At 36.6% G+C, this 26,487-nt stretch overlaps 1 protein-coding gene across 17 annotated transcripts in view; it reads right to left on the bottom strand.

Moving 5' to 3' along the window:
- The window catches only part of LOC106870433 (uncharacterized), a 52,205-nt gene extending 30,563 nt beyond the window's left edge, over window positions 1–21,642 (bottom strand). For 8 of the 17 annotated variants that reach the window (XM_089360734.1, XM_052972075.2, XM_014916507.3 and 5 more), the window contains exon 1: window positions 21,573–21,642. The gene's annotated coding sequence lies outside the window, so the exon portion shown is untranslated. Of the gene's footprint in view, window positions 1–15,123; window positions 15,198–15,901; window positions 16,054–16,416; window positions 16,514–21,572 lie in introns of those variants that run through there. The other 9 variants (XM_089360729.1, XM_089360726.1, XM_089360728.1 and 6 more) reach the window with 3 other exon arrangements.
- Window positions 21,643–26,487: the final 4,845 nt, after the last annotated feature.

Genomic DNA, 26,487 nt, shown 5'->3' with positions numbered 1-26,487 from the left:
GTTGTATCACTCCTTGATCTGAGTTTTGCCTATGAATTCAATGAGCAAGCATCATATGTTTGCACTCTAAATGTAACAGCTTCAAACTGACACAGCCTGCAGGTGTGAAAATTTTCATGCATGCACATGAAGAGTGACATCACCTCCCACCCAAAGGATTTTGCCCATGTGACATTAGTCTTGGCAGGAAAAAGTAAAGTCACATGATTTTTGAACATACCTCATATTATCATCATGCTATCAAAGATCACACTCCCTCTACCTTACACTCCATATCTAATTCATTAAAATTTCAGAGTTGTCTTCCCTAGCAAGTTTCTTTTTCTTACTAGAATTAGCCATTTAGAAATGATTGTTCCCATCATTAATGGAAAAATTTAAATCCAAATTTCTTTCTTTACAACATTAAGTATGCTAGCACTCATTTTACTGATAATAAGTATGTAAATAGATTGGTAGATAGTTTAGATACAGAGATAATATTAAAAATACTAGTAATTTTTTTTTTTAATTAGGTTTTTTTTTTTTTTGTAGTTTCTGTTGTTTTATACTCTGTAGTAATCCTTGATATTTAATTATTAGACGAGGGGGAAAAGAAATGGAGTGATTCAACAATAAGCAAAACAATGTTGTAGTCTATTGCAGTTATTGTAGTCGAGTTGTAAGGAGTGGACTGAAGAGAGAAAAGAAAGTAAGAGAAAATGGGAGGAGAAGTATGAGGGGAAAAGGCCATGTAACAGTAAATGGATACAAGTAAACACTTAAACACACACACACACATATTGATCTATCATAATAACTTCTCAGAAAAAAAAAAATTTAGAATGTCAGCCACTAGCCTTAATTATATAGGTGCACAAACACACACACATGTAGAGTTTAGTCAGCAGTATAATTGACATCAGGAGGGAAAAAATAGTAATTACAGGCAAAGGTCAAAGGTCACATACATGTGACCTTTCAGTTTGCTAGCCAAAATATATTACTTCTTACTAAAAGCTGAACTTAATCCCTCTTAATCTTACATATAATAGTTAGTTTTTGATGAGCCATCTGACTAACAAAAAAAAAAAAACCTTGTGCTAAGACTATCAAGTGTGTTTTGCGAACTAACAAGGCTACACACATACACACACTGTCCCCACCCTATCTGCAACTGTTATTCCTACCCTACCACATACAGCCTCTATGATGGAATTAACAGCCAAATCTTCCGTCAAACTATCCACTTATGTCTTTCTTGAATAAACTTATAGTCATGCTAAGTATTAAATGTTGTACCTAATAACACAGGAGGGCCACATGTGGAAGCTGAAATAACCTTGGTGACAGGTCTATTTCATCAGCAATAACCTTGTTAGTGTATCAACATAAACATGACCAAAACACGTCAACACCTAACATTGTCATATAATCATAAAACCAAGTGTTTTGTTTTACTCCAATCATGAATCAGCAGCTCTATAGTCAAAAGTATTTCAGCTCTGACCAATCTACTTATTTTCAAACAGTGTAACTAAGACTGTACATTATCAAATGTCACTTTTTTTTTTAATGCCTCGTGATCTTAAGTCAGTTTTGATCTAGCAGGTTAATGAGAAAAGTATTTCAACTGTGACCATCCCACCTTGTTGTCAGGCATAATGTATCTAGGACTATATGATCCAATACGTCTTACCTTTCCACCTTTTTTTTAAAATGATATCGATGTCTAGATAGGTTTGACAGGTCAAATGATTACATAATTGGTCCCAGATTACATAATTGGTCCCAGATTACATAATTGGTCCCAGATTACATAATTGGTCCCTTGCTGTTAACCCTTTGACATTCTGATTATTCCGTCAAATGTAATGCCTATTGATTCACATAATTTTGAATTAATTATATATTATCTTATAGCTTTAAGATTTCAATGATGTGATTGTATATTTTAGAATGACATAGCAAGAAAGGTGTAAGAGGCCAGATTTGGCCAGTTTGAACATAAAACTGGTAGAATATTTGGGCCAGATATGGCCAGGTTAAATGTTAAAGGATTAAGCTTCAGGTCAGCTCTAACCCACCAAACTTATGAGCAAAAGTGTTCCATGGTACTGGCAATGGCCAAGCTCAAAAAGGTGTTTTTTACGTGTCACCTGCACGGGAGCCAGTCCAGTGGCACTGGCAATGACCTGGCTCGAGTGATTTTCTAACGTGCCACCAGCACAAGTGCTAGAAGGCAACGCTGGTAACGATTAAGCTCAAATGGTGCTATTTACGAGCCACTAGCACGGAAGCCAGATAGCTGCTCTGGCAATGAACACACTCGGACAGTGCTGTTAGTGCTCCACTGGTGCAGATGCCAGTCATTGACTATATATATATATATATATATATATATATATATATAGAAACAGGCACGGCTGTGTGGTAAAATCATGCTTCCCAACCTCATAGTTTCAGGATCAGTCCCACTGCATGACACCATGGCCAAGTGCCTTCCACTATAGCGTCAGGCCAACCAAAGCCTTGTGACTGGATTTGGTTGACAGAAACTGAAAGAAGCTCATTGTGTGTGAGTGTGCGTGTGATTTGTGTCTGTATTTGTCCCCCACCACCGCTTGACAATCAATGCTAGTGTGTTTGCATCCCCATAACTTAGTGGCTTGGCAAAAGACCCCAACAGAATAAGTATCAGGTTCAAAAACAAATATAAGTACTAGGGTTGAATCATTTGATTAAAAGTTCTTCAAGGTGGTGCCCCAGCATGGCCACAGTCTAATGATTGAAACAAGTAAAAGATAAAACATATATGTCATTCTTTTACTCATAACACTGATGCCATGTTTGGATTCAACCGCAGGACTTATAGTATCTTATTTTACCATTCTCTAAATAACACTGGTTTCTAGACTGGTGTATACATAAACACCAAAAACAGGAAAATATATGGCAGACTTCCACATAGTTTCCATCATCTACATTCCACTTACAAGGCTATGGTTGACATAACCCAAAGACAATGGTTAAAGACACTTGACCAAGGTTCAATAAAAGTGGTATTGAACTCAAATCCATTTGATTGAGAAGTGAATTTACTAACCCACAGCAATGAGTTTATTTTTATTTTCAAATATTTAAAATAAAATTTGGACAAAAAATGAAAAAGAGAAGATATAATGATGATAAGAATGAAAGTTAATTAGTACAGAATATGAATGGGACAGATGAAAGTGAGTTACTATATAAAACTTATATTTAATATTTAAATTTTTAAAAAATAACCAAAATAATAAAGCAAAAGTTAAAAATAAAAAAAAAAAAAGACAAGAACAATTAATAAAGTAGTTCCATAAATTAATGTATAGTGGAAGAGAAGTTAAATAGTGACAGAAACAATAGTGGATTATCACCCATGATAATATGACATCATACAATGAACATAGGAGGACCTCAATGAATAAAAATATTAGACTTGTACGTGTGGTGTTAGCAAGATTGGAGGGAGTGAGACAGTTGAAGAAGCAGCAGGACTGAAAGTAGGGGTGTTTTATTTATATCCTTTGTAGTCAGCTGATAAAAATTCAGTCAAAGTAAGTAAATAAATTCAGGTTCATGCTTTTGTCATGACTCAAAAACAGGTCATAGACTCTGATTTGTTGGTTTTTCAGTTTGTTTGTTTTATTTTTTTGTGTTTTTTTATAAGTTTGTTGTTGCTGTTGTTTGCCCCAGGTCACCCTGGCTACAGTTCTAATGCCTGAAACAATTAAAAGAGTAAAAGATGAATTTATTGGGCATCAGCTCCACTACGGATCACTGATGAAACTTCGAAGCAATTGCTCAAAATTCCACTACAGCAACCAAAAGTCTAAACAAACTACTCAAGAATCCTGACAAATAAGAAAGTTGAGTCAATGAGGGATAATATAAGTGGTCACTTGAATGGTTAGAACTAGCAACCAAATCTCCCTAATGTGTTATATTAAGGACAAATCAGATGACAGAGCCATACATACTCCTAATATAAAGGGATGGTTAATGCTAGACTACTCAATCTGGACTGACCCCTAATTAAACCTTACAATCTCAGGCAAAAAAAAAAGTTTATCTGGTCGCTTGACAGTCTAGAAATAACAACTGAATCTCTAAAATTACAGGCTACCATCTTGAAATATACCCCTAGATAGACAATACTTCAGATGACAGTGTGATCATGGCTGGAATGCCTTCCGTCACAGATGTGCTCCGTTGAGCTAACCTCGGACTTAAAAACAACAATAACAATCCTACAATTCTTAATACATTAGTGACCTAACTAACGACATGCCTTAGTTTTAAAGTTCAAGACAGCTTGGGATATTATAAATAAACAATGAGTAATAACCAAAGAGAGACGAACAGACATAGAAATGGAGAGAGAGAGAGAGAGAGAGAGAGAGAGAGAGAGTAAATAATTGTTGAACAAAGGGTGTGTCAGTGATACACTTGGATTGGTAGAAGTGAAGAATTTAACTAATAGTTTTGAAACAGGAGAGTTCATAGATTTCTCATAAATGCAATTGTGATGAAAAATGAAGAAATATTAGAACGTTTCGAGGTCTTTGCCTTTAGTCTGAGAATGCAGAAAAGGAGAAAAACAGTCTTGTCAGTTCTGCTGCCAGGACAGGAAGAAAGTATATGGCAAGGAACTGAAATGAAAGTGAGATGAGAGAATCAGAAATTGACAAACAATGATTAAAATGAGAGGATCAGAAGTCGGTGATGTGAGGTGTGAGAAGTAGGAAGAAGCTAACAACAAGAGAAGGTAGAATGTACCAATATTTCAAAGAAGGCAAAATGAAAAGGAAGATCTCAAGTAAGTTTTAAGGTTTTGTGGTGTTTTTTTGATTTTTCACTAGGTGATTCATATTCAACAGTGGATGTGATTATAACTTGTTTTTAAGCATTTTTAGCATTTAAACCGGCCATATCCAGCCAAAATATTCTACCTATTTTATGTTCAAACTGTCCAGATCATGCCTCTTACACCAACCCTACAATGTTTATTTACTCAGTTTTACCTTTTATTCTTTTATTTATTTCAGTCATATGACCCCAGGACTTTTTTTTTTTTAAGCCTAGTACTTATTCTATTGATCTCTTTTGCTGAACTGCTAAGTTACAGGAACGTAAACACACCAACATTGGTTGTCAAACGGTGATGGTGGGGACAAACATAGACACATAGATATATATATACATATATACATATATATATATATATATATATATATATATATATATATATATATATATATATGATGGGCTTCTTTCAGTTTCCATCTACCAAATCCACTCACAAGGCTTTGGTCAGCCCAAGGCTATAGTAGAAGTCACTCGTCCAAGGTGCCATACAGTGGGACTGAACCTGGAATCATGTGGTTGGGAAGCGAGCTTCTTACCACACAGCCATGCCTTCTGGATTAATCATATATTATTATCTTATAGTACTGACATTTCAATGATGTGACTATTTTTAGAATGACATTGTAGCGCAACAGTGAGAGGTTGAATCTGGCCACATTGAAATTTGGGGTGCATAGAATATTTAGGCCAGATATTGCTGGTTAAAACGCTAAAAGCTTAAAGACTCATCTAGTTAAATCAAACCTGCAACCACATAATTGTGAAGAAAACTTCTCAACCACATGACCATGCGTCCACCTACTATAAGTGACAGACACACATGAACTACATTCATCTTTCAATTTAAACTCACAAAGCTGATTATAGTATTTTGTGATCTTATCCCCACTGTAAAAAATGAACATGAAAACAACAGCTAAGATTAATTATTAGTCATCTCAATCATAATTATATTATTCATAAGTCATCATAGACTTCTTAAAAGAAGAAAACCAGTCTTAATATTTGGGTAAACATATTCAATGCAGTTAATATGACTAAAATTTAAAAGAAGCAGAGAAAAAAAACGTTCCTCTCATTTATTCTGTTGGCCTTTGCTTTTAAGCAGTAACAATGATTCTTCACAAAATCTGAGAGAGAGAGAGAGAGAGAGAGAGAGAGAGAGAGAGAGAGAGAGAGAGAGAGAGAGAGAGAGAGAGAGAGAGTTTCAAACGAGGGACCAAGACCAAATGCTTTTAAAAAAAAAATAAAGACAGGGTGATTACATCTAGAACTTCTTTGAATATAGGACAGCAGGATCGGAGCTGGCCTAGGGTTATATACAAGAATAACAAGACAAATACTGATAAAGAGCAAGTACCTCAGATGCGACAGGCTCACTGGAGTCTACAGCTAAGAGGTTAATAAAGCATCACCTCACATACAACAACTACAGCTGATTGGTAGAAGAGAACCTGTCTAGCCACCAGGAGTTAATCCCAACTCTAATCTCTCACATTATATATATATATATATATATATATATATATATATATATATATATATATATATATAAAAACTAATCCAGTCTTACATGTTTTCACTTCCCTGTTCACAATTAATAGTGTATAAACACAACATTGTTTATTATAGCTCTATCAGACAAAATTAAATTCAGTCATCTATATATGGAAATTTGCCAACATACATTTTTTTTTTTTTTAGCTATTTCCATGATTCAACTAAACTTAGCTTGGCATCTTTTAATAGATTAACTAATCACAGCTTAGTGAAACCTCTGATCTAGGAATCTGAATCAGGGAACAACATCACTGAGGGTGGAGGTGGGGAATTTAATGAAGAGGATCTAATGAAGAGGATCTTCACAGATTTTTCTATCTTTTATTTGCTTCCATCATTGGACTGTGGCCATGCCAGGGCACTACCTTAAAGGATTTAGCTGAACAAATCGACCCCAGGACTTATTTTCCAGCTGCAACTATTCAATATTTTGTTTCAAACATAGCCCTTTGGTACAGCCCAAATGTTAGCATCTGAATTATGACTTCCAGTCATGACTACATGGTAATAAGCTTGCTTCCCAACCACATGGTTCAGGGTTCAGTCCCACTGCATGGCATCTTGAGCAAGTGTCTTCTGCTATAGCCTCAGGTTGACCAAAGCCTTGTGAGTGGATTTGGTAGACAGAAACTGAAAGAAGCCAGTCGTATATATGAAGCTTTAGTCAGCCCAAGGCTATAGTAGAAGAAACTTGCCCAAGGTGCCATGCAGTGGGAGTGAAATCAGAACCATGTGGTTGGGAAGTAAACCTCTTACCACACAGCCACACCTATTAGTCAATGTATCTTCTTTTTTATTTTCTTTTTAAGATAATAAGGTGTAATTTGAGAAAAATCTGTGAACAGGTTCTCTTGGAGGATAGAAACAAAGGATTATTTAATGACATGTGACAGTGTGAACAGCTGTCAAAATGCCAAAAATAAAGGTGACATAGTCACAGCTGAAACATTTTTTGATAATTCATGGGTTCTTTATGGCTATTCTGGGACTAGACAATTACAGTACAGTAGAGTACACTACAACAAACCAACAAGAGAGCCTCTACATGATTACTTGAACTGCAAGAACCAGCAGCCAAAATCTTCCTCAAAAAGAAAGAGATATCAGACATCTCATCCATGTAAACATAAAACAATGTCTGAATTTTTTAAAATAATTTAACTAACTTTTATAATGTTATCATGCAGCATGTTATACACTGTAGTTTCATCATAAGGAACCATCTGACAAAGAACCTCAGCATAGAGGTTCAACCAACTAAAAATAACAACCAAACCTCCGTCAAAGCACATCTTACCAATATACAAAGCATGGATAATGTAGTCACTGATGCTATGTCTGGGGAAAAAAGTAGATCAGTAACTGCAAGAAGAAAAACATTCCTTTGAGTGGTAACACCATCTTGGAGAAAGCACAGAGATTATACCAGCAGTTCAACAGAGGAGATGGAGCAGAAGGCATCGGAGAACTGCAACCAAGACCATTGACTGCACAGGATCCCAAAGACTTTCAAGTCAGCAAGGGATGATTTGACTATTTTCGGAAACAGTTTAAAATAAAGCGTGTTTCCCTGCATGGAGACACAGCATCAGTTGACAAAGAAGCTGCCAAGAAGTACCTTGAGACCTTCAGGCAGATCATCAAGGACAAGGGATACAAGCTGGAACAGGTTTTCAATATGGATGAGAGTGGCTTGTTCTAAGAGAAGATGCCTTCCAAAATATACAAGAGCCCCAGAGCCCCAGGCAGAGAAGGACAGAGTGGTGCTAATTATGTGTGGCAATGCTGCTGGTTTCATGATGAAACCAGGACTTATCTACAAGTCCACGAACCTGAGGGCGTTCAAAAATAAGAATGAAAATCTGCTGCCTGTCCACTGGATGCACAACCCCAAGGCCTGGATTACCAGAAGTCTAACTTTGAATTGGTTCCACCAATGCTTCATCCCTCAAGCCAAGGAATACTTCCAAAATGTATGCATGGCATTCAAAATGTTGCTTGTTATGGATAATGCTGGTGGTCACTCTTTGGATTTGAATTATGAGGGAGTCCAAGTCGAGTTCCTCCCTGCTAACACCACCTCCCTCATCCAGCCTATGGATCAAGGCGTGATCTGTGCCTTCAAGGCACTTTACACTTGGAACTCTCTCTAACACCTTGTGGACACAATGGATTCAGACAAGAATTTCAAGTTATAGGATCTGGCCAGTTTGAACATAAAACAAGTAGAATATTTGGGCTGGTTTGAATGCAAATAGGTTAAAACATCTGAGACCTGAATGAATAGCTTTTAATGCACATGAAATTCAAATTTCCAATTACAGATGCTACATTATGAAATGAAAGGAGAATCTTTAGATAGAGTAACTTAATTGAGAATGTTGGAGGTCATCCCATCTTTTAGAAAGGAAGGTCAGCTGATGATGATGTGTACAGATGGAGTTGGTTTCAACATAAGAATAATTTGGGAAAAAGATATTCCATATTTTAACAATCTCTTTTCTCAGTCCTCAGTGATAATGTTTCAATTTGTGTGAATGATAAAGAAAATATTGATGTTTCTTATGAATTATTGTGAAAAATCCTACAGCCTATTTATTAATCCTATTGATAAAATTTTTCTTACCTGAACTTTAATTCTCATGTTGTAAGAAACTACAGATAACGGTCAAAATACTGGAAGGAATGAGAGTATTTAAATGCAATGAACATGGGCTGCTACTTCTGGAACTTAATTCGGATTTTGAATTTATGGTAACTAGCAGTGTTTTCCACTATATGGATGCATCACCATTCTAAGTATTGGCTTTTTATTGATTTTGTCATCACATGGAGACAAGACTTATCAGATGTGTAGCAGAGTAGATCAATACAATCTGTTCATGATAGTTGTACAGATCACCAATTAAATAAAAAAATTCAAATAAATCATTCAAAACTGGGAGGAAGAAATTAATTGTTAAATGTCTTCCAAATTCCAATATTAGCAACAATTATTGTACCACCTTCAACAAAAGATTTTGTAATCAACCAGTTTGTGAAATCACAGCTGAAGAAGAGTGGAGTTTTTTAAATTATTGATACTTGATGCTACAAAAGAAAATCTTGGTTCACCCAATTGGTTTGATGAAATCTCTTAATTACAGAGACAAAACTTATTAGAATTCTAAAATCAAAGACAGAATTTAGTCAAGCGAAATCAAAGCAGAAACAAAAGACTTAGAATTATGCAGAATCAATGGGGAGTTAATGAAGCCATAGAAATACAAGATTATGCAAAGAGGAACCAATGAAGAGACTACTTCGAATTTCTAAGGTTTTGGGGCCCAAAAAAAAAAGAGAGCCAAGTCAAATACTTCTGCAGACAGAAATTTCTGAGACAGATACTATGCTGGAGAAATGGCAAAAACATTTCAAAAATTCAATCATTCATCAAATGTGCCACTTAAAAGTACTGGCAATGTCCTATAGCAAATTATTTCTCTACAACTGAATGTCTCATCTTCATTGCAAGAATTTGGTAATGATAGTCTCAAAGAAATGAAACAGTAAATCTGCAGAACCAGATAGAATTCTAAAGAACTTATGAAATGGGGTGTTCAACTTAACTAAGATTTACCACCAAATCCTCTGTATCTAGGAAAATGTTAAAGTACTTGAAGGTTTGAAAAATATACCATTACAATATTATTAACGAAGTGTGAAAACTGTGGGAACAATGGAGAGATGACAGAAATTCACATATCTGGTCATCGCTCCATTGTTGGAAAAATTCTTGCAAAAACTCTTCTCGATAGATTGGTTCACATTGAAGAATAAATTCTGCTAGAAAACAATATGATCAATAAGGCCATTTCTTTGTGACAGATCCAGGAAAAAGTAAACAGAAAAGCCTTGACAACAGCATGGAAAATTTAAATGGAGAGAATGATGATTTTCTAAACTCTTTTCCAGGATCTGAAAGGAAAGGTCAAACCGACCATTCCATAATCAGGTCTAAATCTACATAATATATTAAGTGTGTCTATGCATGTATATATCATAATGAAGATCATCATAGTTTTAATATGCAAGTTTCCATGCTCACATGGGTCAGACAGAATTTGTTGAAGCAGTTTTCTCAAGGCTAGGTGTCCTTCTTGTTGCCAACCTTCACTTGCTTCCAAGAAGGTAATATTTCCACATGATCAGACACGTTTCCATCAGAGATTGGAAACATGTACTTTTACAACAGTGATGCACTTTTACAACAATCCTGCTAATATTCAAGGAGACAGGAACATACACACACATGTATGTGTTTATATATATATATATATATATATATATATATATATATATATATATATATATATATATATATATATATATATACACAAATTAATATTCAATTTTTCACCCTTATTATTTAAATTTATATATATATATATATATATATAACATACATACATACAAACAAACATACACACACAGGTGCAGGTATGGCCATTGGCTTGTATTACGCACGTGTTTATTTATGCTGCTTCCCCAAAAATCGTTGAGTGACATTGTTATTTCTCCAACCAGCAAATAACCTACTGGCTTTGCAACTTCAAAGACATGGAAAAGAGAGAATTTACTTGAAAAGTAGGTAAATGTTAGCAACATGAAGGCCATCCGGTTGTAAAACAATGCCTTAATAAGACATGCATGTAACCCATGCTAGGATATAAAAATGGATGTAAAAATAAACAAATGAATATGCTCCAGTCCACTCAGTTGTAGAAATGAGTTTAACCTGGCAAGAGATGGGCTCCACCAAACTTTCTCGCCCAAGATACGTTGCATGGCTGCAGCACCTCAAAGCCCCTAAGGTGTTAATGGACTTGACAATTGTCAAGCCTGTTTTATATATAAATAAATAAATATATATATATATATATATATATATATATATATATGTATATGTATGTATATATATACAGTACATTCTGTATCATGGTTGGTGATAGGAAGAGCATCCAGCTGTAGAAACTACACCAAGACAGACACTGGAACTTGGATCAGTCCTCTGGCTCACCAGCTTCTGTCAATCCATCCAACTCTTGCTTGTATGGAAAAAGGGTGTGTGGTGATGATACCATCGTTGTCATCATAATTTTAGCATCTACATTTCCATGCTTGCATAGGTTGGGCAGGTGTAAGGTGTACATCAAGGCAGTTTTTCTACAGCTAGATGCCCTTCCTAAAGCCAAGCCCCTCCAGCTCTTCCAAGCAAGATAATTATCTCCCAATCTATCAAACATAAAAACCCAAACATGATTGTACAGAGAACTGAAAACAAATAACACTGTTTGAATGAGCCTTTTGTTTACTATCAAGATACCCAAAACTTTGTTTTGTAGTAGAATGCAAGCAAACAACACCATTCAATAGGCTTTTGTATATATTCAGTGAGCATATGTGCAGGCATGGCTGTGTGGTAAGAATAGGTGCAGATATAGCTGTGTGAACCACATGGTTCCAGGTTCAGTTCAACTGCATGGCACCTTGAGCAAATGTCATATACTATAAACCTTGAGTTGACCGAAGCCATGTAAGTGGATTTGATAGATCTGGGCGACCAAGTTAGTAGTGGGGGTGGGTGCGCTGAAAGTGTAGCTGCTAGAATAAGAATAGCCTGGGCAAAGTTTAGAGAGCTCTTACCCCTGCTGGCGACAAAGGGACTCTCACTCAGAGTAAAAGGCAGACTGTATGACGCATGCGTACGAACAACCATGCTACATGGCAGTGAAACATGGGCTGTAACTGCTGAGGACATACGTAAGCTCGCAAGGAATGAAGCCAGTATGCTCCGTTGGATGTGTAATGTCAATGTGAATACCCGTCAGAGTGTAAGTATCTTGAGAGAAAAGCTGAACATTAGAAGCATCAGTTGTGGCGTGCAAGAGAGACGATTGCGCTGGTATGGACATGTGGTGAGAATGGAGGAGGATAGCTGCGTGAAAAAGTGCCACACCCTAACAGTTGAGGGAACCCGTGGAAGAGGTAGGCCCAGGAAGACCTGGGCTGAGGTGGTGAGGCAAGACCTTCGTACATTGGGCCTCACCGAGGCGATGACTACGGACCGAGACCTTTGGAAATGGGCTGTGCGTGAGAAGACCCGGCAAGCCAAGTAAGATCGTTGCCAGTGCCCCTGGACTGGTTCTTGTGCGGGTGGCACATGAGATGCACCATTTTGAGCGTGGCCGTTGCCAGTACCGCCTGACTGGCTCCTGTAGGATTTTCGAGCGAGATCGTTGCCAGTGCCCCTGGACTGGCTTGTGCGGGTGGCACATAAAAGACACCATTTCGAGCGTGGCCGTTTTCGTGCGGGTGACACGTAAAAGCACCCACTACACTCTCTGAGTGGTTGGCGTTAGGAAGGGCATCCAGCTGTAGAAACTCTGCCAAATCAGACTGGAGCCTGGTGTTGCCATCCGGTTTCACCAGTCCTCAGTCAAATCGTCCAACCCATGCTAGCATGGAAAGCGGACGTTAAACGATGATGATGATGATGATGATGATGAAACTGAAAGAAGCCTTTTGCATACACACACATATATAAATATGTGTGTTTGTGTTTGCACCACCACCACAGCTTGATAACTGATGTTTGTGTGTTTACTTCCCCATAATTTAATGGTTCAAAGAGACCAACATAATAAGTACCAGGCATAAAATTCTCCTAGGCAATACTCCAGCATGGTCACAGTCTAATGACTATAACAGATAAAATATCAAAGATATGTATGTATGCATATCTCTGTTTACATTTGTACCTCTCCAAAAATCTCAAGTTACAATCGGTGATAATGATGTATTTTTCCCCATCAGTAAATTATCTGCTGGCTTCGCATCTCTGAATGTGTAAAAGAGATGCTAAAATGGAGGTGGGCATAGAAACAAATGATGCTTGTGTGTGTGTCCTTGCAGTCACATTGTGTACTGATTGTAAACAAAGTTACTGGTCATATAAAAATGTCATTTGTTTGTAATCTTCTATCAGGCGCAGGAGTGGCTGTGTGGTAAGTAGCTTGCTTACCAACCACATGGTTCCGGGTTCAGTCCCACTGCATAGCACCTTGGGCAAGTGTCTTCTTCTATATCCTCGGACCGACCAATGCCTTGTGAGTGGATTTGGTAGATGGAAACTGAAAGAAGTCCGTGTCTGTGTTTGTCCCCCCACCATCGCTTGACAACCGATGCTGGTGTGTTTACATCCCCGTAACTTAGTGGTTGTGAACTTCTTAGCATACAGCCATGTCTATGGGCATATATACACACACACACACATGCATACACTCATATATATATATATATATATATACACATACATATACATATATATATATATATATTTGCTTTGCGGGAAGGACTGTTCCAACGAAGTCACGTAATGTCCTTGCCTTCGAAACGCGGAGTAGATGGAACAGGGACAACTGAAGAAGGGTAATATTCTTTATGTTGCATGTCTCGTTTCTTTGTTTGTTTTTTTCGTTGTTCGAAAAAAAGTTCGTTTTCTGTCTTCCTCTTTATGTTTTCGTTTCTCATTGTGTTTAACGTTTCTTTGTGATGTCCTCTACCCATATATGCATGTATGTTTACATATAGATGCAGGTATGTACATATATGTATGGATATATGCATGTACATTATATATATATATATATATATATATAAGTTCAAAAAAACACGAAAAACAATAACAAAAAAACAACAACGTGAGGACGTGATACATACACACTCACACATGTAACGTCACCGTTATTTTAGGTCTACTATCAATGCTGGTGCTAAGAGGAGTTGAACAAGTCACAGCAATCTGAGTCAGTTGACATTTTGTTTGTTATTGCCTTCCCAGATGGATCAGACGACAATATCTGACTTGTAAACTCAATTTGGGATTTGGTTTCTATAGCATGATGCTCTTCCTTTCATCAACCACATTACAGGACGTACTGCATGCATTTTAGTAGGGCACCAGCACTGGTGAGTTTCCCTTGTAAGACTAAAGAGTCATCGTTACTCTGTGACGTGTTCATTCATCCATGGCAAGAGACTGAGAAGGTGGATGGAAGAACCAGGATGGATGGGTGAGTAGAAGATGCGAGATTATGATGGGAGAAACAGTAATTGAGATGAAAGGGTGGCAAAGGATGAACGGGTAGTAATAGAGGTGGACAAGAGTAAATGAAGAGGTGTTACAAGATAGGTAGAAAAAGTACTGATAGAGAGTACCAGGTACTAGCATTACCAACACTAGGGAGATGAGTGGAAAGAAGAATGATAAGAATACACACACACACACACACACACATACATATTTAGACTCACTCAAGCACGACACACACACATACTAACACAAACATGTACACACAAAATGGGTAGGTACAATATTTACATAAACGATATACATACATATATATATATATATATATATATATATATATATATATATATATATACACACATTCATGCGAACGTGTGTAAAGATATAAATACATAAACGTGTGGCACAAAGAAATATGTACTCAGGTAGACATATACATAGATTGACAGACAGAAAGATAAATAAATAAATAAATAAATAAATAAATAAATAGTGTGTTAGAGTAAGAAAGTGGCAAATACAAACAAAAACAAAAAAACACATACTCGCTAAAGCCTGTTTATAGTGGAATGTGATGGGTTTGTAGGTAAACCATGACAGGACAGCAACATCGCTTTCTCTGTAGGATATACAAGTGATTATTGGTAAATCAGCTGAGTTGTTCTGTGTGTAAGATGAGTGTGAGTAGAGCAGTTGGAGGAGTGAGAGGTAGAGGCTGAGTAAAGTGGAACGGAATTATGAGAGTGAAAAAGAAATTGCGATGGCGACGAAGAGAAGAGCGGATTTGGAAAGAAAGAGGGAGGGGGAAATGTTCGATGCTGAGACAGCCAGATGGAGAAAGAGTGACGACGACAGAGTTCGTGAGTGAGGTTGGAGATGGATCGACAAGATGCCAGCATTAAAGAGAGAGGCATTGATGTGTATAAAAGGCAGAGAGACATCGATAGACAAACTGACATAGATGAGAGACAGACAGACGAATGGAGAGATAACGATAGACATAAAAGAGGGGGGGGGAGGAAGTGCGATACGTTGGAGAATAGAAAAAAAAATGTTGATTGTGAAAGAGTGATGGAGAGAGGTAGATTTTTGAAGGAGAAAGGGAGATATATATATATATATATATAGTCAGTGATGCTGAAAAGAGGAGACAGACGGATAGATCAGAACAAAGATGCAGAGATAGAAAACAGCTTGTAAATGAGCAAACAACAATGTCTACGTGGTCGCTCGGTATGATAGAAATAGAAGCTAAATCCTTCTCAACTTACACACAACAAACAAGAAAAAAAAAGATGGAAAGAAAAAAGAAAAATGACACACCGGATAATGTAGTCCTAGATACACGATATCTGAATGTAACAAAAAAAGTAGAAATAGTCGCGCTTGGAACGTCTTTGAACCCAAGACTACACAATCAATTGACTCGAGCGATTCCATTAAAACCCTACCTACCACTAAACACGTGAGCTGCTGGAAATAACAGCGAAATCTCTTTCTAAATTTATACGCCACTGTCCATGAAGCGTATGAAAGATACATTGTATGAGGTAGTCCTCGAAATATTGCCTGAATAATCAAAAAAAATGGGATGGTCACGGGGTTGTGGAGGTTTTTAAACAACAGCGTTTTTAAGAGAAGAGGAAGAGAGTGTATGAATGATAAAAGGATGGGGGGGGGAGAAGTGGGTAGATGCACCGGATAAACTTTTAGGACCGTACTTAATAGACTAGACTAAGTATACAGAGTTGCGGGCTGGTGATGAGGAAGAAGGAGGAAGGAGGTGATAAAGAGAGAATCGTTGTATGTTTTGATTTAAGTCAGGAGTAGGAGGTTACTTTCAATAGTATCCAATATTTTAGTGTACATCGTTTGCGTGTGTAGCCACACAGATACATTTAAAATGTGTGAATCAAAGTGAAAATGATTTGTAATGACGTAAAATTATTTCCTTGTATCGAAATGACAATACAAGGAAGTTAAATATTTTAATAATATTAAGTATATGTGTGCGTATACACACGCATATTCTTTACAGACACACCTCCAAATATGTCATCTGTCAACCTCGATAACTCATTCAGTATCGACGTGCTTGGGATTTCCGAATGATTAATACACTTGTTTTTTTTTATGTTTGCTTAGCCTATAGTCAACATTGATCAAAAGTGTTCAAATTGCACCCATTAAAATTTTTTTCTTTTACATGTTTACATAAAATCTGCATTATTTAAAATGTCCTTCCTTTGTTTTTAAGACAGTAGGTTGTGATTTCATATGATTTACTCGTTACTGCTAACAAATCGAGCGACAGCATAGCGAGGTTTTCTCGTTTACTCGTCCATTTCAAAAGCTTTTCCATGGGGCCAGCTAGGGCTGTTTGCTCAACCGACTTTTATGTAAAAGCCACGTGTATGTAAAAGGAACGTTTGTCACCATAGGTTCAACAAATGAAGGCTGAAGTATTGCAAAAATAACGAATTAATTATACACCATGATTGAATTTTACTTTTGATGCCCCTTGCATCATACATATATATATATATATATATATATATATATATATATATATATATATATATATATATAAATAATGCAAGGAGCATCAAAAAGCTAACTACCAAAAATTATGTGATGAGGAAAGAAACAAAACGTTAATCAATAATATTTTGGGTGTTTTAGCAGGGACGGGAGACAACTCCAAACATGTTTTGATCTTTTCGTGGAGCATCTTCAGCGAACCCAAGACTTCGCTGTACTTGTCGGAGTAGAAGTTAAAAATTAATAAGTAAATATATACAAAAGTGCGAGTGTTCGAGTGGTTAAGAAATTGCTCTGCCGACCAAACCCTTCAAGACATTACTCTAGCATGGCTGCAGTGCAGTGACTGAAACAGGGAAGGAATTTCAACCATGTTTCGTGGTCTGCTACCACAACAGCTCCTTTATAGGATCCAGTTAGCTCAAGACATCATCAGGAGAAACCACGTCCGGTTTCGGCCCCTACTCTACCGTTTTGACGTGGCACATAAAAGATATCTCAGAACTATGAGTTCGATTCCTAATTGGAATAAAATCGTCAGTGAAACAACACAAACTGTTGTCATACAGAACTAGTAGCTGCAACTGTTTTCAAAGTAATTGTAGAGTTAATCAAAAACAGGGCAAAAAAGGATTTTAATGACTGTTGATTGGCTGGAGACAAACTGTTTCTGCTAGAATTAAGCAAAATCGAAGAATAAACTATTGCAACTGCTGCTGGGCCAAAACTTTTTGTGGAAGTCTTCAACCACAACATAATCGGGTATTATACAAATGCTTGTATTTGATTAGGTGCAATACCATCCGTGGCCACACCGACATTTCTTTCAGGGTTATATATTGGTTTTAAATTTTGGTACAATGCCGGCAAATTCGGAGGAACAGGTAGGTCAAATACATTGAACAGAGTGTTCAACTGGTACTTATTTTATCAACCCCATATGGAAGAGAAGTAAAGTAGACCTTGGTGGAATATGAACTCAGAACGTAATGACAAACGAAATGCCACAAAGCATTTTGCATGACGTGGTGACGATTCTGCCAGTTAAGTACAGAGAAAGTTTGACATCTTCCACTTGAAATGTTTTCGTTATATTCAGGTAGAAGAAAAGAGGAAAAGAACAATTGTAGTCTGTACCCTTTGAGGTGCTTTGAAAGAAAGTCTAGAGGCAAATTAATAGTCGTTAATCGACAAAGATGGCATTTAAAGTGAATCCAAATATCCAGCCTTCGATAAAGTTCTCTCTCTCTCTCTCATATATAAAGATAAATGTGAATCTACACAATCCAATTGAGTGTGTATGTATGTATATATATATATTATATACATACATACATATACACACATATATATACATACACATATACATATATATATATATATATATATATATATATATACATATATATATACATATAATTAGACACATACATATATAGACACACATATATATACATATACATACTTATATATATACATACATCTATACATACATAGATACATATATATATATATATACACATATATATGTACACATATATATATATATATATTCATATATATATATACATACATATACATATTCATATATATATACATACATATACATATTCATATATATATACATACATATACATATTCATATATATATACATACATATACATATTCATATATATATACATACATATACATATTCATATATATATACATACATATACATATTCATATATATATACATACATATACATATTCATATATATATATATATACATACATACACACACACAGGCTATCCACAGTTGCCAGGTACTTTCGTATTCCAAGCACGATAAAATGAAAACTTGCATAAGAAATATTAAGAAGGAAAAATCCATCATTTCTTGATTCACCAAGAAAATATCACATCAAGGAGACAGACATGCCCAGAGGGAAACGCGTGTTAAATGTAATAACCTCATTGTTTATACAATAATTGTTCTAAGTCGAGACTCAATCACAGAACAAAACGCACAGCTGCAAGAAACACAGAACAGTGACGGAGTTAGTCGCCAAATGGAACGAATAATATCTTTGTACAGGCATTGAAGACTATTTCATTTGTATATCCAACAGAACAGTGACGGAGTTAGTCGCCAGCTTGGAACGAATAGACTCTTTGTAGAAGCATTGAAGACTATTTCATTTGTATATCCAAAACAGATGTATAGATATGTTCCGTCGTTGCGACAAGACTTTCTTTCACACATATAGAGAAAATCATGTCATTTGACCAGATAGATGGATGGCCAAGCAATACGGGATAGATACACACAGACAGACGAACAGGATAGCACAAGATAGTGACAGAAATAAACAAGACAAATTGTTGGGGTTGGCATTTAAACAGGACTGCCATAGTCAGTCTTTTTTTCCCACAAGATAGGGATGAAGGAATTTCAACAATCGCGTATTTATAGGGCGGATAAGGGGAAACAAAACGTCTGCAACAAGGACTTATTTGACATGGAAATAAAAATAGGTGGAAAAACACAGGATGAAAAATTCCAGCGAAGGCTCATCTGCCGAAAGCAGCTAAGTCTACAAATAACCCTACAAATCCTATATATGTGTGCGACAACGCATACACACAAACACGCAGAAAAAACCCCTCATATACACATTTTGCTCAGCAGGTGCAACAATGTCTATATATAGTTTGTGCTATATAACATACACACACACACATATATATATATATAACAGCCATCAAAATAACAAGGGAGAAATATACATCAGTCAATATTTATGTACTGAGCTATATATATATATGTGTGTGTGTGTGTGTGTGTGTGTGTGTGTGTGCACTCACACACAGCCAGAATATGTAAGTGTTTCCCCTAAAACGAACGCCCGTGTTTGTAGCCTGGAATATAAATAAATATATATGGCTCTGCTCTATTGTAGAACAGTAAATATTGGTAGCTGTCTGCTACTAACAGGAGGTGGGTGGAATAAGGATTCTCTCTGTATTCTAGTCCAAAGACGAATACATCTATTGTCTTGTGTCAGCTTTTAGACTTTTATCATATAGAATGTAGAATATGTATATGTTTATGTGAGTGTGCGTATGTATAAACATATATTTGTATATAAACATATGCGTATAAGCATGTGTGGGGATAAACATTTGCACATACATACATACATACATATAAAACGTGCGTGTATAAACGTATGATTCTATTGTGATTAAACAACATACATAATATAATGTATGAGCTTTAGATAGATAGATAGATAGATAGATTTAAGAGACACTTAGATCAACATTAACTCATTAGGATCAATTCTTAAAATAGTAATACGAAGAAAAACACAGAACAATCCAAAACGCCTCGGTCACTTTCCTCCTTTTTTTCTTTTTCCAGATTTTAATGTGTTATTTTCTTTTTCTAGTTCCTCCCCATTTTATGAATGTTTACAGCTTGTAATTCTCCTTTTTGCTTTCGGCTGAGCAATTTCGTTATCATAGAAGTTCATAGCAACATTATAATAATAAACATAATTATACCTAAAGGAATCAGAAACGAGGTGATTACACACACACACACACACATGTGTGTGTGTATAACATCTATACATGTGTATAGAAAACGTTTATGTATATATACTTTTATCTGTTCCATGTTAACCAGCCGTCGCCAGGCTGGGCGTACACACACATGCACATATATATATATATGTGTGTGAATACTAACAATAAATGGAGCAAAACGCATATAAATAAAAGTTCCTTTTGCGTTTCGCTCAATTTATTGTTATTATTCATATCTACTCAAAATGCATCGCTTTAACTTGGTATCTCTATCTATAAAACGAGTGTGATATCCTGGTTTTTTGTGATTTTTGCTACCCATGGTAACTATTAACATATTTACATTGTCAAGATTTTTTTTAAATGAGATAATATTAATATATATACACACATATATATTGTGTGTATGTAACTCGTAAATGTATATGTATTTGACATACAAACATATTTGACATATGTGTGTGTATAAATGTGCGTGTAGATAGATAGATAGATCTATAAATAGACAGATAGATGTATAAATAGATAGATAGATAAATAGATAGATAGATAAGTAGATAGATAGATAGATAGATGTATAAATAGATAGATAGATAAGTAGATAGCTAGACAGACAGATAGATAGATAGATAGATAGACAGACAGACACATGGAAAGATGAATGGATAGATGCTATGTCTGTCCGTGTCATGTTTTAAGTCCATTAGTTTTCATTTTAAATTGTAACAGGTGCCTTAGTCGTACAATTACCACATTATTGTCTTCACAAAAATGCTGGTGATCGTAATGCAACGTTTGTACCGAAGATGTGGACTTCATCTTATCGGATAAAAGAAATGGGTTAGAGATCGTCGACTATAACACTGGTCTCCACTTACCTGAAACATCAAAACATCTCTGGACGTCGAGAAAGGACATAAGCCTCCATGTTTGTCTGACGTCAGAGGCAAGAGTTATCTACCCCTTGCTAGCAACTAGTGTGTATTTTCCCGTCTCCATCACTAGAGGGTGCCCCCCCTCTCTTGTCTCTGATGAACGTCAAGCGTCGAGAGAGAGACAGAAGCAGAGTAAAAGAGTGAATGCGAGAAGCTTCGTAGCTAGACCACTGTCACACACAGAAGTGATCATTGAACGATAATTTATTAAACAGAAGACATTTCTGAGTTTTTAGTCTTCTATAATTCCATTCACATCCAGAAAGGGCGGAATTCTGGTTTAAGCACCCCCATATAACTCCTCACAACTTTTTTTTTTTTCATCTTTCAATTTTTAACACCTCCACCCATAAATCCTTAAATCTCCACTCTTTTCCGAATTTTTTTTAATATCAGTCCGAATCTTTTGCTTTGAGTGCATCATCATTCCATGAAATGTACTTTTGGGAAGAAAAATATCGAAAGACATCAATGCATGTCAGAGTGAAAAAGAAACGAGGAAGGTATCACGTGGTCGTGTAATGTGCTAAAATCAACAACTAAATCACCTTAAATCACTTTCTTTTTTTTTGCATAATTGTATGTGTGTGCTTATATATGTAAGTCGTCGTCGTCGTCGTTTAACGTCCGCTTTCCATGCTAGCATGGGTTGGACGATTTGACTGAGGACTGGTGAAACCAGATGGCTACACCAGGCTCCAATCTGATTTGGCAGAGTTTCTACAGCTGGATGCCCTTCCTAACGCCAACCACTCAGAGAGTGTAGTGGGTGCTTTTACGTGTCACTCGCACGAAGGCCAGTCAGGCGGTACTGGCAACGGCCACGCTCAAAATGGTGCATTTCATATGCCACCCGCACAAAAAAAAAAGAAAAAAAGATTTCGTGTGTCACTCGCACATGAGCCAGTCCAGGAGAACCAGCAACGATCTCGCTCGAAAATCCTACAACGGCCCCGCACAAGAGTCAGTCCAGGGGCACTGGCAACGGTCTCGCTCGAAAAATTTCTTGTGTCACCCGCACAAGAGCCAGTCCAGGGGCACTGGCAACGGTCTCACTCGAAAGATTTCATGTGTCGCCCGCACATGAGCCAGTCCAGGGGTACCAGCAACTATCTCGCTCGAAAATCCTACAATGGCACTGTACAAGAGCCAGTCCAGTGGCACTGGCAACGGTCTCACTCGAAAAATTTCTTGTGTCACCCGCACATGAGCCAGTCTAGGGGCACCGGCATGTATATGTGTGTGTGTGTATATATATATATATATATATATATATATATATATATATATATATATATATACATATGTATATATATATATATATATATATATATATATATATATACATATGTATATATATATATATATATATATATATATATATATATACATATATATATATATATATATACATATATATATACATATGTATACATATATGTATGTATATATGTATATCTAAAATATATATATATATATTGCATATATATAATATAAAATTACATATGTATATGTATATTTATAAAATGTCTGTGTGTGTGTTCTCTTCTAGAATTTCTCAAAGAAAAACAGAAAATTCTATCTGTATGTGAGAAACGAGGTTCCAGCATTGAAACTGAGACAATATAAACTTAGAAAGCAGCAGCTTTACTGAAGTCACATAGTGAAAGACTTGTATATTTTTACTATCTTCTCCTTGAAGTGACTTTCCAGAAAATTCTCATGAAAGCCAGTGTGTGTACATAGATACACATGTATGTATGTATGTAAGTAGGTGTGTATATTTGTGTGTGTACACTCGTGTGCATGCATGTATGCATAAAGAACGGTCACCATGTTGTGAATTTCATCAAGAAACTTCCTATTTTCTTCTATGTTTGTGAAAATGGCATTTATGAGTCATTAAATGAAATTCATATTTTTGCAAACTTTATTGTTGTTGTTTTTTATTCTTTGTTTTTATTATTTATTTATTTATTCTTCAAACTTTAGATATCACTTGATTCTTTTATTAAGTGGTTTTGAGATAACATTTCTTCAAAGAAAGGCAGGGAATGCTAACCCTAAAAATGCATATACACATGAACATACACATACAAACACATATTATGTATATATACATACGCATAAGATATGTGTACATATAGATACATATAACACACACACACACACACACACACACACACACACATCAGTATCAAATAAAAAGAGGAGAGCCACAGAAAGGGAGTATATATAAAATGACAGATTTGAGCAAATCATATTTCAGATGACCTATCCTCATAGCAAATATTAAGTTAGTGTTAATATATTTAATATATAGAATCATGAGAAAATTAATTAAAAATTAGCATTATGTATGTGTGAAAAAATCTGATATTGGGCAAAGATTTATATTATTTCTTTCATTTTCTGAACAAGTGCTGAGCAACAACTCCATACATGGTTCAGTCTTATTCTGAGCTCTTCAGCTTAACTATTGTTTCTCTTGCAAATGGTGTCCTTGAATATTATTATTATTCACTAAACACTTCTGCTTTCCTTCAATATAAGTATATAATCTTTGACCCCTGGCCCATCAGGAGTCACTGCTGAGATGATTAAGTGTCTGGTGGAACTGGTTGTGGCTTTTGGTTAATCAGATCCATAAGGATTAATCAGATCCCAACGGCTGTGGTGTGCAAGAGAGATGCATTATTATGGTGATGTGATATATATGAATGTGGACAGCTGTGTGAAGAAGTGTTGATCTCTAATTGTGGAAGGAAGTTGTGGGGGAGGGAGACCCAGGTAGACATGGGATGAAGCGGGGAAGCATGATCTTCAAATATTGGGCCTCATGGAGGCAATGACTAGAAACTGAGACCTTTAGCTATAAGCTGTGCTTGAGAAGACCCAACAAGCCAAGTGGCATGTAAAAAGCATCTTTCAAGTGTTGGGTCTCACAGAGGCAATGCGGCTGATGTTTGTGTCATGCCAGTGGGATATAGAAAGCACCATTCAAGCATTGGGCCTCACAGAGGCAATGACAGATGACCAAGACCTTTGGCAATATGCTGTGAAGCCAAGTGAAATCATAGTCATGGCAAATACTGGCACCCATGCCACTGGCATGCAAAAGCACCCATTACACTCTTGGAGTGGTTGGTGTTAGGAAGGGCATCCAGCCACAGATACAATGCCAAATCAGACTGGAGCCTGGTGCAGCCCCTCAACTTACCAGCCCTGGTCAAACTGTCCAACCCATGCCAGCATGGACAATGGACGTTAACTGATGATGATCATGATGATGATCATGATAGTTACTTTCAGTTTTATAGTCTCTAGTTTAGGGGGAAAAGTAATATCTAAATCACCCGTATTTCTCCTCAGTTTCAGCAATCTACAGCATACAATTGCTTTATAATTGTTTAGGAGTTGATACTAATCTGTCAGTGTTCATTTTGTGTTAAAGTACAACAGTCTATAGCAGTATTACATCAAGTTGAAAGGTTAGGAAACAGAGTGTTACCCAACACCGTAGGAAGCTGGCAATAGCTGAGTCAAGAAAATGAAAGGAATACAACAGCAGCTTATACAACCTCACATTTGAAGTCAAGTGGAACGACAGCAGCCCCAACAAGTTTTGAGTGTTTCACTCGGTTGTTATTATAATGTTATGGTTATATCTCATTCAAGGCAACTGTATGTTTATTCTAGGCCTATTTCATGTTTTCTGCTCTATTTGCAACCATTGTATACAGTAATTTAAATAAATGACGTTTATTTTTTTTTTAAAGTATTACTATTTGTCCTACTTTAATATTCAGCTGCTCTCTCACTCCACTATTCTCTAGAATACCACTTATGAGTCTGAAGTAATTAAAACCTTTGAAGAAATTCTTATACATTAAATAATTTGGGAAAAAAATACCGCTGACAATGGCTATCAATTATTTACAACCTGGATGAGTTTATCCACAAAAGATTAGCTGTGACATCCCCACCAAGTAAGTATTTGTAAGATCTTAGGTTAAAAGACGTTGAAATAAAGGCTGGAAAAGACATGGAAAATGATTTAGTGAAATTGTTTGGCAAATACCCAGTAAAAAGTTGAGCAAATGGAAAAAATTTGGAACTAACAACTTATAAGATGTAAGTATTGATTAGAGCACAAATATTAATATTTTTCCATACGTGTGTGTGTGTGTGTGTATATATATATATATATATATATATGCTGGCGGCAAAGGGACTCTCACTCAGAGTAAAAGGCAGACTGTATGACGCATGCGTACAAACAGCCATGCTACATGGCAGTGAAACATGGGCTGTAACTGCTGAGGACATACGTAAGCTCACAAGGAATGAAGCCAGTATGCTCCGTTGGATGTGTAATGTCAATGTGAATACCCGTCAGAGTGTAAGTATCTTGAGAGAAAAGCTGAACATTAGAAGCATCAGTTGTGGTGTGCAAGAGAGACGATTGCGCTGGTATGGACATGTGGTGAGAATGGATGAGGATAGCTGCGTGAAAAAGTGCCACACCCTAACAGTTGAGGGAACCCGTGGAAGAGGTAGGCCCAGGAAGACCTGGGCTGAGGTGGTGAGGCAAGACCTTCGTACATTGGGCCTCACCGAGGCGATGACTACTGACCGAGACCTTTGGAAATGTGCTGTGCGTGAGAAGACCCGGCAAGCCAAGTGAGATCGTTGCCAGTGCCCCTGGACTGGCTCTTGTGTGGGTGGCACATGAGGTGCACCATTTTGAGCGTGGCCGTTGCCAGTACCGCCTGACTGGCTCCAGTAGGATTTTCGAGTGAGATCGTTGCCAGTGCCCCTAGACTGGCTTGTGCGGGTGGCACATAAAAGACACCAT

This window comes from Octopus bimaculoides, chromosome 12 (genome assembly GCF_046866305.1).
Source record: "Octopus bimaculoides isolate indiv1 chromosome 12, ASM4686630v1, whole genome shotgun sequence".
In the NCBI taxonomy this organism is placed as follows: Eukaryota; Metazoa; Mollusca; class Cephalopoda; order Octopoda; family Octopodidae; genus Octopus; species Octopus bimaculoides.
Note: the sequence above shows the minus strand (reverse complement) of the source record. Positions and strands in the feature narration are given on the sequence as shown.